The sequence below is a fragment of the Notamacropus eugenii genome, chromosome 1 (assembly GCF_028372415.1).
Source record: "Notamacropus eugenii isolate mMacEug1 chromosome 1, mMacEug1.pri_v2, whole genome shotgun sequence".
Classification (NCBI taxonomy): domain Eukaryota; kingdom Metazoa; phylum Chordata; class Mammalia; order Diprotodontia; family Macropodidae; genus Notamacropus; species Notamacropus eugenii.
Window position 1 is genome coordinate 344157823 of NC_092872.1, and position 14308 is coordinate 344172130.

Consider the following 14308-nt stretch of genomic DNA (forward strand, 5'->3'; position numbering starts at 1 on the left):
AATTCAGGATATCAGTTTTAGAAATCAGTCAACTAGTCAACAAGCATTCATTAAACACCTAGGATATTTATTTATTTTTTTCTTTTCTATTTAAAGGGGCCATCCCTGACCACCTTCTAAAGAGGCCTATGAATGGGCAGTACCTCATTTTAAGCTGAGTACCTGAGTACCTGAAAAGGCCTTAGCCTAAAAGACCAAGGTCTCCCAGTGCATCCTGGGCTGTCTCCAGTCATCCTGATGAGTATCTGGTCACTGGATCCAGATTGCTCAGGAGGAGAAAGTGAGCCTGGTGACCTGCACAGCCCTCCCTCACTCAAAACAAAGTCAAGTATAAGTCATGTCATCATTTCTCTGATGTTATGGTCTTCTTCGAAAACGAGGGATGAAAACGAAGAATGAAAACGAAGAATGAATACAACCTGTGTGAGGATATGCCAAACACTGTGCTAAGTGCTTAGAATACAAAGAAAAGCAAAAGATAGAACTTGCCCTCAAGGATCATGCAACCAAAGCTGTTTCTTCACCACTCCCAGGCTACCTCAATACATGCTACATTAACAGCACTGGAATATAGAAGCCTTTCCCAAAACAACACAGTTGTCTAGGTCCCCTCTAAAAATGTCATCAGGATCCAACCAAATTTTGTCTGATAGGTTCATCAAAGCCTTGTCATCTTCCTTCTGATCTTCCTCCATGGATAAGTACTGGCTTATCACTGAGAGATAGGAAGTGAAATCTTCTACATCTTTGGAGAAAGGAGATGGCAAAGAAAGAAAGATCAAGACCCACCACAGACAGTAATAATAACCCTTCTTAGAATGCTTTAAAGTTACAAAACACTTTCTCTTCAAAGGAAGTAAGGATAATTTGTATGAAGTAATTTAGAAGTAGATCCGAAAGAACAATATATACACTGAGTACAACTATGCAAATGAGAACATTAAACAAAAAATCTCAAATATTCTTCCCTATCTTTTCAAAATAGAAACATAATGACCAGCAAGATGACAGAGTAGGGGGAAGCAGTACAGTCAAGCTCCCCACACAATAATTCTAAGACAGATCTAAGAAGAACACCAGGATGTTCGGTCTTTAGGAAATCTAAGGAGAAACCATAGTGAGGTATCTTTCCAGCCCAAGATCACAAATTCATCTCACAGGCAAGCAACCAATTCAGGAACTATGGAAAAGAGGAGGATCAGGATCATAGTTCAGCACCCAAACCAAGTCTTCCAGAGGAGTTCAGATCTCTGACTCAGCTCCCAGAGCTCTTAACAGGCAGCTGTCCAAGGTTGCCTTCTCATCATAGGCTTAGCCTCTGGGCAAGAACAGAACTAGACAAGCAGTTCTGGTTACCCAAAGGGTTTGTGATCAAGGGCTTAAGTCCCCAGGTCTCTGAAGAGGGCTTGACCAATGCCATAGTCACTCCTGGTAAGCCTTTCAATGAGTTGACAGGGGCTGGGGCCAACTACTGTGTCTTAGAACACTGCACAAGAGCAAGTCTGTAACTATATTGTCCAAGAAAACACAGGGTCAGGAGCCTGAATAGCTCTGGAGAGTAGTGATTACATGCTCTTGATCTGACTACATACCCCTGAAAATCTGCAGTACTCTCGTTCAAGCTCCCCCCGTGGTCTTTGGAGAAAGCAGCATTTGAAAGACATAATAATAAGGCCTCAGATATTACAGGTCATGACTCCCATCAGAATTGTGCAGAGCCTGGTCCTAACAGAAAATCACAATCCAGATTATAATCCAGGAAATAAAGTTGGAAGAATTAGCAAACAAACAAAAAAAAGTAAAGATCTATTATGATGCCAGGGATCATAAGATAAGACACATGCCCAGATGAGGAAAATAGTTCGAAAATGTCTATAAGCAAAGCCTCAAAGGAAAATAAACCTTGGTCACAAGATCAATTAGAATTCCTAGAAGAAAGGAAGAAAGAATTTTAAAATGATATTATAAATGAAATGATCATGTAAGGCAAAGAAATGGAAATGAAGTGAGAGCCTTGGAGCAGGCTTGCAGAGAGATTTAACAACTTAGCACAAGATATATAAAACCTGACCCAGTAACAGACTACTTGAAATTTAAAATAAGAGGGAATGGCTGCTCCCTGGATGAACCCCACTGATTGTGTTGAACATTTCAAGCATGAAAAAGGAGGAGTGTCTCTGGTTTACACAGTAGTTATGGGAACAATCCTTCAATTACTTGCCTGAATTCCTTAAAAACCTTTCCTGAAATCTGAGAATAGCTTTAACACTGAGGAAGAAGAAAAATTCCAAGCTATATTTTTACTAGAGAAATCTGACCTTCATACAGTTCTTGAAATAATATCATTGATTTTGGAGCAAACTGTTTATTACCATTAGAAACCAGTAGCTCTGAAACAAGAATATGAGAGCATTCATCTCAGTTGAGACAAAGACGAGGCATTTTCCAGGGTTTGAGCTAGTGTGGGTCAACATGCAGGTGACAAAGTTCTAACAGGATTCTTTGCTTGAGACACTCGGATGCAACTTAATCTTTAAATTGCTCAGTCTACTCAAGCAAAGCTAAAATTTCCTCATGCCATATTAAAACTTGGAATAAACACTGAAGATTTAAAGAACTTGGCAAAAGTTTGTGTAGAATTCAACTGTAAGGAGTAGTTTGAGTTCTATAAGGAACTAATGACCCTGGAAGTCCAGCTGGATTCCCATATCTGATGTTTTTGAAAACTCATCCCTATTACATTCTAGGCACCTCCTTATTTGTATCAAAGATTGATCTCCAAGCTGTGTTTTCTGAAGGATTCGGTGACTTTCTTTTTATAAAATTATATGGCTTACTTCCTCAGACTAGTAGCATTTGTCAAGAGAGATTGTTGTTAAGAATGATGAGGTTCTAATTGACTTTCTCTTGTTTTGTGTGCCAATTGCAAGTGTTAAGAACACTTAATAAAAAGAAAACCAAAGCTAATGCAAAAAAAAAATTTATAATGGGCTAAACAAATCAACAAGCATTTATAAAGTGATTACCAAGTTTCAGGCACTTTGCAAAGTTCTGGGAATACAAAGAAAGACAAAAACAGACCCTACTCTCAAAGAGCTCACCAGGAAGACAACATATGAATGACTTCGTACAAACAAAACATAAGTGATCTCAGACGGAAGGCACTTGTATCAAGGGTGATTGGGAAAAGCTTCTTGCTTAAACAAGTTTAACAGAAACTGGAAGGAAGCCAGGAAAACCGGGAGGCAGAGATAAGGAGGAAAAGCATTCCATACATGGAAGACAGCCAGTGAAAATTGTGAAGTCAGAAAAGTGTTTAGTCTAAGTAATAGCAATAGTTATCATTGGATCACAGAGTAAATGGAGGGCACTTAGGTCTAAGAAGACCAGAAAGGTAGGAAGGGCTCAAGTTATGAAGAGCTTAACAACTCAAACAGAGATTTTCTTTTATTTCAGATAAGTCATTGGGGTTTATTTTTTCCTTTTTATTGAATAATATTTTTCAGTTACATGTAAAAAACAATTTTTAATATTCATTTTTTAAAATTTTGAGTCCCAAATTTTCTCTCTTCCTTCCTCACCTTCCCCCTCCATGAAACAGCAAGGGATTTGATACAGGCTATACATGTGCAATCATGCATATTAGTCATGTTGTAAAAGAAAACAGAAACAAAAAAAAACACCATGAAAAAATGAAGAAGGTGAAAATAATCTGCATCACACTCACACCCCATCAGTTCTTTCTCTTGAGATGTATAGCATTTTTCATCATGATTCCTTTAGAATTGTCTTGTATTGCCGAGAAGAGCTATTTTTCACAGTTGACCATCATATAATATTGCTGTTACGGTGTATGTTTTGTTTCTGCTCACTTCATTTTGCATCAGTTCATGTAAGTCTTTCCAAGTTTTTCCAAAAGCATCCCACCGATCATTTCTTATAGCACAATATTTTTCCATCATAATCACATGGCATGACTTGATCAATCATTCCCCAGTTGATGGTTATCTTTTCAATTCTTTACCACAAGAAAAAGCTGCCATCAATATTTTTGTACAAATAAGTCCATTTTCTTTTTTCTATTTTGTATCTCTTTGAGATAAAGACCTAGTAGTGATATTGCTGGGTCAAAGGATGTGGACAGATTTATAGGTCTTTGAACATAGTTCCGAATTGGTCTCCAGAATGGTCAGATCAGTTTATAATTCCACTAGCAGTGCATTAATGTCCCAATTTTCCCATATTCCCTCCAACAATCACTATTTTCCTTTTCTGTCATGTTAGCCAACCTGATAGGGACAAGGTGGTACGTCAGATTTGATTTAATTTGCACATCTCTAATCAACAGTGATTTAGAGCATTTTTATATGACTATAGATAGCTTTGATTTCTTCATCTGAAAATTGCCTATTCATGTCATTTGACCACTTATCAATTGAGGAATAACTCATTCTTATAAATTTGACTCAGTTCTCTATATATTTGAGAAACAAAGCCTTTACCAGAGACATTTGTAAAAAAAATTCCCTAGCTTTCTACTTTCCTTCTAATCTGAGCCACATTGGTTTTGTTTATGTAAAACTTTTTTCAAAAAATTTATTATAATCAAAATTACCCATTTTACATCTCATAATGCTCTCTATATCTTGTTTAGTCACAAATTCTTACATTCTCCACAAATCTGACAGGGAAACTATTCCATGCTCCCCTAATTTGCTTATGTCTATATGTCTTTCTGTCTAAATCTTTTACCCATTTGGACATTATCTTGATATATGATGTGAAATGTTGATATATACCTAGTTTCTGCTGAACTTTATTCCAGTTTTCCCAGCAATGGTTGTCAAATAGTGAGTCCTTGTCCCTAAAACTTGGATTTGGGGGTTTATTAAACATAAGGTTACTATGGTCATTTGCTACTGTGTATTATGTACATAATCTATTCTACAGATCCACTATTCTATTTCTTAGTCAATACTAAATTGTTTTGATAATTACTGCTTTATAATACAGCTCAGTATCTGTTTTGGTTAGGTGACCTTCCTTCACATTTTTTTTTCCATTAATATCCTTGATATTCTTGACCTTTGGTTCTTCCAGATGAATTTTGTTATTTTTTTCTAGCTCTAGAAAATAATTTTTGGTAGTTTGATTGGTAAAGTACTGAATAAATAAATTAATATAGGTAGAAATTTCATTTTATCATATTGGCTCAACCTTCCCATGAGCAATAAATATTTTCTAATTATTTAGATATGACTTTATTTGTGTGAAAAGTGTTTTGTAATTATGTTAATGTAGTTCCTGGGTTTATCCTGGCAAGTAGACTCTCAAGCATTTTATATTGTCTACAGTTATTTTAAATGGATTTTCTCTTTCTCTCTCTTGCTGTTAAACTTTGGTGGTAATAAGGATTCTCTAAGCATACCACTGTATAATCTGTAAGAGTGATTGTTTTGTTTCTTCATTGTTTATTGTAATTCTTCTATTTCTTTTTCTTGTCTTGTTGCTATAGTTAGAATTTCTAGTGAAATTTTTAATAATAGTGGTGATAATGGGCATCCTTGCTTCACCCCTGATCTTACTTGGAAGGTTTCTAGCTTATCCCTATTATAGATAATGCTTGATAATAGTTTTAGATAGATACTACTTCTCATTGTAAAGAAAGCTCTGTTTATTCCTATTTTTCTAGTATGCTAACAGGAATAGATATTGTATTTTGTCAAAAGCTTTTTCTGCATCTATTCAGATGAACTTATGATTTCTGCTGGTCTTGTTATTTTCAATATAGTCAATTATGCTGATAGTTTTCCTAATATTGAACCAGCCCTACATTCCTGATATAAATCCCACCTAGTCACAGTGCATCATCTTTGTGATATATTGCTATGATCTCCTTCCTAGTGTTTCATTTAAAATTTTTGCATCAATACTTATTAAGGAAATTGCTCCATAGTTTTCTTTCTCTGTTTCTACTCTTCCTGGCTTAGGTATCAGCACCATATTTGTGTCATAAAAGGGACTTGGAAGTACTTTTTCTTTGTTTTTTATTCCAAATTAGTTTATATAATATTGGAATTAATAGTTTTATAAATGTCTTGTAGAATTCACTTGTCAATTCATCTGGTCTTGAGGACATTTTCTTAGGGAGTTCATTGGTGGTTTTTCTAAGATAGGGTTAAGTATTCTATTTCTACTTCAGTTAATTTAAACAATTTCTATTGTTAGAAATGTTCAACCATTTCAATTAGATTTATTGACATATACCTGGATAAAATATCTCCTAATAATATGTTTAATTTCATTTTTATTGGTGGTAAATTTATTCTTTTCATTTTTGATACTGGAAATTTTGTTTTTTTTCTTTCCTTTTTAAATCAAATTAGTCAATGGTTTATCTATTTTCTGGGTGGTGTTTTTTTTTTCATAAAACCAGATCCCAGCTTTATTAATGATTTTCTTACCTTCAATTTTATTACTCCCTCCTTTGATTTTCAGGATTTCTCATTTTGTATTTAACTCCGAATTTCAATTGTTTTTTCCCAGTTTTTTAACTGCATGATCAATTCATTGATCTCTTTTTTCTCTATTTCATTGACATAAGTTTTAAGTTTCCCCTAAATACTGCATCCCATAAATTTGGGGGCATGCTGTTTTGTTGCTGCCACTCTTTCTAGTAAAATTATTTATTCTTTCTATGATTTGTTCTGTGACTGACTAATTCTTTAGTTTGTATTATTTTGTTCTAATTAATTTTGAATCTGTTTCCTTGCCTCTTTATTGAATCTAATTTTTATATAATTATGATCTGAAAAGGGCACATTTAACATTTTTGCTTTTCCACATTTTATTGTGAAGTTTTTATGCTTTAATAAATGATCAGTTTTTCATGTGTGTACCATGTACCACTGAGAAATTCCTTTCTGTCCTTTCCATTCCTTTCTGTCTCCATTCAACTTTTTCCAAAGGTGTGTCTTATCTAACTTTTCTAAAATTCCATTCATTTCCTGGACTTCTTTCTTGTTTTGTTTTTTTCTTTTTTTTGTTAGATTTCCCTAGTTCTAAAAGGGTAAAGTTAAGGTTCCCTACTAGTATGCTTTTACTATCTATTTCCTTCTGCAACTCGTTTAACTTTTCCTTTAAGAATTTGGATGCTATATCATTTGTTGCATATATGTTTAGTATTGATATTACTTGTCTATGGTATCTTTTTTGTTTTTTAAAATTGATTTTTGATTTCACTTTTTCTGAGATCATGATTTCTACTCTTTTTTTTTCACTTCAGCTGAAACATAATAGATTCTCTATCAACCCTTTACCTTTGCTCTGTGTGTGTCTCTCTGATTCAAGTGTGTTTCTTGTAATGATTCTGGTTGCTGAGTTTGTCTTGTATTGAAAGATTCTGGCTTTTCAACCTCTCTGCTATGTGCTTCCATTTTTTGAGTGAGTTCATCCCAGGTATTTACTTACCTCTAACCTGTTTTTTCTCTATTTATTCTTCTCTCTCTCTTCTTGTCCCTTGTCCCTCCTCAAAAGTGTTTTGCTTCTGACTACCACCTTCCCTAATCTACCCTCCCTCCTATCAGCACCCTCCCCTTTCTCTTATCTTCTCTCCATCTACTTCCCTGTAGGGTACATAGATTTTTATACCCAAATGAGTGTGTATGTTATTCCCTCTTTGAGCCAATTTCGATGAGAGCAATGTTCAAATGTTGCCCATTTCCCCCATATTTTCCACTCTGCTATAAAAGCTCTTTCATGCTTCTTTTTGTAAGATATTTTACCTCATTCTATCTCTCCTTTCCCCTTTCTCCCAGTACATCATTTTTTCTTACTCTTTAATTTCATTTTTTTATATAGTCAGCTCATACTTGTGCCCTCAAGTCTTCTAACTGTTTTAATAAAGAAAAAGTTTTAAGAATTGCACGTATTATCTTCCCAGTCAGATGTAAACAATTTTACCTTATTGAATACTCTATGATTTCTCTTTTGTAATATCTTTTTTATGCTTCTCTTGAGTCTTGTGTTAGTATGTCAACTTTTGCTAAGTTCTGGTCTTTTCATCAGGAATGCTTGAAAGTTCTCTATTTAATTCAATATCCATTTTTTCCTATAAAGAATTATACTAAATTTTTCTTGGTAGGTGATTCTTGGTGGTAATCCTAGCTTTCTTGCCCTCCAAAATATAATATTCTGAACCCTCCAGTTTTTTAATGTAGAAGTTGCTAAATCTTGTGTAATCCTGACTGTGGTTCCATGATATTTGAATTGTTACTCTCTGGTTGCAATATTTTCTCCTTGACCTGGGAACTCTGGAATTTTGCTATAATATTCTCAGTGGTTTTAGTTTTAGGATCTCTTTTGAGAAGTAATTGGTGGATTTGTTCAATATCTATTTTATCTTGTGGTTCCCAAATATCAGGGATGTCTGGTCCTTTTAGTTTTTTTAACTGTGGCTTTCAGGTAGTCCAATAATTCTTTAATTATTATTCCTCTATCTATTTTCTAAGTCAGTTGTTTTTTCCATGAGTTGGTTCCCACTTTCTTCTATCTTTTCATTCTTTTGATTTTGTTTGATTGTTTCTTGATGTCTCATGGAGTCATTAGCTTCCACTTGCCCAAGTCTGATTTTAAGGAATTGTTTTCTTCAGTGAGCTTTTGTATTTCTTTTCCCATTTGAACAATTCTATTTTTAAGTAGCTCTTTTCTTCACTTAATTTTTGTGCCTTTTTCCATTTGGACAAGTTTGTTTTTTTAAGAAATTCTTCTCTTCAGTGGATTTTTCTGCCTCATTTGTCATTTGGCCTATTCTTTTTTTAAGCTGCTATTTTCTTCAGTATTTTTTTGTGACTCCTTTACCAAGCTATTGACTCTTTCTTGCATCACTTTAATTTTTTCCCCATTTTTTCCTCCGCCTCTCTTATGATTTTTAAAATCCATTTGAAGCTCTTCCAGGACCTGAGACCAACTGACAATTTTCTTTGAGGCTTTTCATGTAGGTGTTTTGATCTCATTGTCTTCTTCTCAGTTTGTGTTTTGGTCTTCCCTGTCACCATAGTAGTTTTCTATGGTCAGGTTCTTTTCTCATGTTAGTTCATTTTCCCAACTTTTTCTAGACTTTTAGCTTGATGTTACAGTTGGGCCCTGCTCCAGGAGTGGAGGAGACACTATCCAAAGCTTTAAGTTTTTTCCACTGCTGTGTTCAGAGTTAATTATGGGAGTCTGTAAGTTTCAATTCTTCCAAGGTTGCGTGATCTAAGAAGAGGTGTGGTCAATGTTATCCTGAGCTATACTCTGATCTGTGAGCAGTTAGAAAAACTCTTTTCCACCCCTGAGACTGTGGTCAGAGTCCTTGCTCCTGCTATTCCTTCTTTTCACTCTAAAACTACAATCTAGAACCATATATGGGCAAAGTAACACAGTCTTGAACCCAATGCCAGCAAAGGAATTTCTGTAATCTCCTTCAGATCAGTTTTCTGACCTCCTTTACTGTCTGTGGGCTGAGAGCTCTGGAAGCCACCATCACAGCTGATTCAATCAGCACCAAGGGCTACTAGTGGTTTGCAGGGGCATGATCTTCACAAGCAACAAGGTTCTGCCACTCCAGAATTCATTTTGAAGTACATATTAATATTGTTTGAAGGGGAATTTGGGAGAGCTCAGGCAAAGCCCTGTATTTACTCTGCCATCTTTGTTCTGCCCCAGTCATTGAGGTTTATTGAATGGGAGACTTGAAGTATGACCTAATTAGATCTGCATTTCAGGAAAATTACATTATTAGTTGAATAGAGGATGAACTAGAGTGAACAAAGACTTGAAACAGGGAGCCTATTCATTCAATTCAATAAACATTTATTAAATGTCTACTATGTGCCAGGTACTTTGCTAAGCACTAGAGATACAAGAAGTCAATTGATAGTCCCTGTCCTCAAGGAGTTTACAATCTAATGAGGAAGACAATAGGCAAACAAATATGTGAACAAAGCAAGTTATATATAGGATAAATAGGAAATAATTAATGGAAGGAAGGCATTGGAAGTCATCCACTACAATAGTCCAAGCCTGGATGATTGAAATGATGGTAATAAGGAAATTTGGAAGAGAGAAGGATTTGGGGGGAAAAGATAAATTCAGTTTTGGACATGTTGAGTTTAGGGTACATCCAGTTGGAGAGGTTCAAGATGCAACTGGAAAAATAAGACCGAAAGTCAGGAGATAGATTATGACTAGATAAATTATCTGAGAATCATCTACATAAATATGATAATTAAATCTATGGGAGCTGATGAGATCACCAAGTAAAATAGTATAGAGGGAGAAGAAAAAAATGACCCAAGAGAAAACCGTGGGGGACACACTGCCATCAGGTTCAATTGGATAAACATTCAGCAAAGGAAACTGAAAAGGAAAGATTTGAAGAAAACCGAAAGAAAGCAGACTCACAGAATGATAAAACACAGAAGAATGATTATATCAAGGAAAAGAAGATGATCAATGGTGTCAAAAGCTACAGAGAGGTCAATAACAATTAGGTCTGAGAAAAGACCAATAGATTTGGCAATTAAGGAGTTATTGGAGACATTTTCATTAAAGTTTAGGAAAACAATAAGAACATAGAAAATTTAAAATATATAACCAAATCAGACTGTAAGGAAATTTTATACCTCTAAAGAATTTCATTAACAAAAGAATGAGCAAATAAATAAATTTGAAAAAGAAATAAAAAACTAGAAAAACAACACATTTTTAAACCAACAAAATAGAAATCCTAAAAATTAAAGAAGAGATTAATAACATTGAAAGAACTAACAGTAGAGGAAGAGTCCATGAATAAAAAGGGATAAGAGGATGAAAAAAATAAAATGGACAATTCTGATTTCATAAAATTAAAGCATTCAATACACTTAAGACTGGAAGGGAGACAGGTAACTGAGGGGAAAATAGTTATTGCATCAAGTTTCTCTGATAAAGGTCTCATTTCCAAGATATATAAGGAATTGCTTCAAATTTATAAGAATAAAAGCCATTCCCCAAGTGATAAATGATCAATGAATATGAACAGGTGGTCCTCAAGGGAAAAAATCTAACCTATCAATAGCCATATTTTTTAAAAATTTCAAATCACAAATAATTTGATAAATTAAAAACAGGTCTGAGGTTCTACTTTATACCAGTTGGATTGGCAAAACTAACGCAAAGGGAAAACAACAAATGTTGGAGGCATTGCAGGAAAATAGGAAATATTAATGTACTGTTGGCAGAGCTGTGAATTGGTCTAGATATTCTGGAAAATAATTAGGAACCATGTCCCCAAAGTTACTAAATTATGTATAATGACCCAGTGATACAATTTCTAAGCTCATAAACCCAAAAAGATCAAAGAAAAGAGGGAAAGGACCCATATCTGCAAAAGTATTTGTGTGTATGTACATATAATATATGTATATATATATATGCGTGTGTACATATACATATATGTGTATATATATGTATACACATATGTGTGTATGTGTATTAGCTATTTTTGTGGTGGCAAATAACTGGATACTAAAGGGGTGTACCACTAATTGGGTAATGGTTGAAGAAAATATGGCATATGGATCTAATGGAATAGAACTGTATCATAAGAAATGATGAAATGGATGATTTCAGTAAGACTTGGATAGACTTCTATGAACTGATGAAGAGTGAAGTGAGCTCAACAAAGAAGACGATTTATATGATAACAACAACGTTGAAAAGACAAACAACTTTGAAAGCCTTAAGAACTCTGATTAATACAATGACCCATCATGATTCCAGAAGATCAATGATAAAAACAAACTATCCACCTCCTGACAAAGAAGTGACAGGACTAAGGGTGGAGAAGCTGACCCTTTGTTTTGACACGGTCAATGTGGGAATTTGTATTATTTGTGCAAATTTGTTACAAGTATTTTGTTGTGTTTTTTTTCTTTCAGTAATCAGAATGGTAAGAGGGAAAGAAAATTTATTTTTGTTAACTTTTATTTTTAAAAAAAGTAAAAGTCCATAAACAGAATGTTTTTTTCAAGTGTAAATTATAAGAAACATAAATTACAAAAGGTAACGGGGAGTAATTAGTAGAGAAGGCTGACCCCCACAGTTAGCAAGGGATCTGGTTACAATTCCAGGGTTAAAAGGAGCTCTAGTACTTGAGGCTACAGGGGACCAGGGGCTCTTCCTGGGTAATGCCAGAGTGGAGACCAGGAAAATAGTAACCACCCATCTCCCCAGATCACAGCCCTTTGGAAGTACCAAAAACTTGTAGATCTCTAGAACTAATTCAGAAAACAGCAAAACACACACACAAAAATATTGATTTTTGGAACAATACCTTCTCATCTCCAGGTGAGCAGAGCCCAACTTTAACATGAAGTTGAAAGTCAAGAAACAGGTTGGGAAAATGAGAAAACAATAAAGAACTTGAATATAAAAAACTACTATGGTGGCAGAAAGACCAAGACACAAACTTGGAAGAAGACAGCAAGGTGAAAACAACTACAAGAAAAGTCTTAAATAAAAATTCTAATTGGACACAAGCCTAATAACAATTTCTGGAGAAGTTTAAGAAAGAGATAAGAATGGGAGAGGAAAAATTGGAAAAAGAAATGAGAATGATTCAAGAAAATTGTGAAAAGAAGATTAACAACTTGGTAAGAGATGCACAAAACATATTGAAGAAAATAACACCTTAAAAGAACAGAATTGGCCTAATGGTAAAAGAAACACAAAATTTCGTTGAAGAAACAAACTCCTGAAAAAGGAGAGTGAACCAAATTGGAAAAGAAGTACAAAAGCTCATTGAAGAAAATAACTCCTTAAAAATTAGAATTGGGCAACTCAAGATAAGGATTCCCTGAAACATCAAGAAATAATAAAGTCAAAAGAAATTAAAAATAGAAGAAAATGTGAAAAGTAAACATGAAAAAGAACTCATAGGAGACTCCATAAAATTAAACCTTTTTTTAAACTTTCCTGTATAGGAAGATAATACATATAACTCCTAAGAACTTTATCAGTATTGGGCCAGTTAGACACATTATGCATAGACAAAGGACATGGTTATAAGTTGATTATGTTGGAATGATCTTCAAAAGAAAAGGAGGAGGTAAGAGAGGTGAGAAAGAGTGATGTACTGGGAAAAGAAAAGGGGGAGGTAGAATAGAGAAATTTTTCTTACATAAAAGACGTTTGCAAGGAAAAGTTTTTACATTGAAGGGGGAAAGGGTAAGGCATGGCAGACGATTATTGAACCTCAATCGCATTGGAATTGGTTCAAAGAGGAAAGAACATGATATGTGTGTATGATATGTATGTATACATATATACATATATACATACATACTTAATTGGGTATAAAAATCTATTTTGCCCAACAGGAAAAAAGGAGAAGATGTGGATAAAAGAAAGGAGAGAATGATAATGGGGAAGGCAGATTAAGGAAGGCAATGATCAGAAGCAAAACAGATTTTTGAGGGGGTATAAAATAAAAAGAAAGAAGGATAAATGGAAGAAAATGTGTAGTTAGTAATTATGAATGTGAATGTGAATGGGATGGGACCTATAAAATGGAAAAGAATAGCAAAATGGACTAGAAACTAAAATCCAACAATATGTTGCTTTCAAAAGATATACTTGAAACAGAAAGACACACACAGAATAAAACTAAAGACATAAATCAAGAATCTGATATTGCTTTGGCTGAAGTGAAGAGGGCAGGCATGGCAATCATAATCTCACACAGAACAAAAATAAAAATAGACTTAGTTGGAAAAGATAATCAGGGAAAATACACTTGATAAAAGGTACAATAGATGATGGAGCAAAATCAGAAAAAATTTTGCAGCAAGTTTATCTGATGAAAGTTTTCAGAAGAAGAAATCAAAGTTATCTATAGTCATATGAAAAAATGTCTGAAATCACTACTGATTAGAGAAAGGTAAATTAAGACAACTCTGAGGTGCCACCTCATACCTATCAGAAATGACAAATGCTGGAAAGGATGACAAAAAATAGGCACACTAATGAACTGTTGGTGGAATTCTGAACTGTTTCAACCATTCTGGAGAACAATTTGGAACTATGCTCTTTGACTTTGACCCAACAATACCACTACTAACTAGGTCTGTACCCCAAAGAGATCAAAGGAAAAAGATCTATCTTTATAAGAATATTTATAGCAGCTCTTTTTGTAGTGGCAAAGAACTGAATATTGGGAAATGGCTGAACAAGTTGTGGCGTATGATTGTGATGAAGTACTATTTGCTATAAGGCATGATGAGGTGGT

General features: G+C 34.4%; 1 protein-coding gene and 1 pseudogene across 4 annotated transcripts in view; one reads left to right on the forward strand and one right to left on the reverse strand.

The window, feature by feature from the left end:
- P4HA2 (prolyl 4-hydroxylase subunit alpha 2) overlaps window positions 1-14308 on the reverse strand; it is a 93872-nt gene that overhangs the window by 14167 nt on the left and 65397 nt on the right. The window lies entirely within an intron of this gene.
- Window positions 2235-2788, forward strand: LOC140529530 (COMM domain-containing protein 10 pseudogene; annotated as a pseudogene).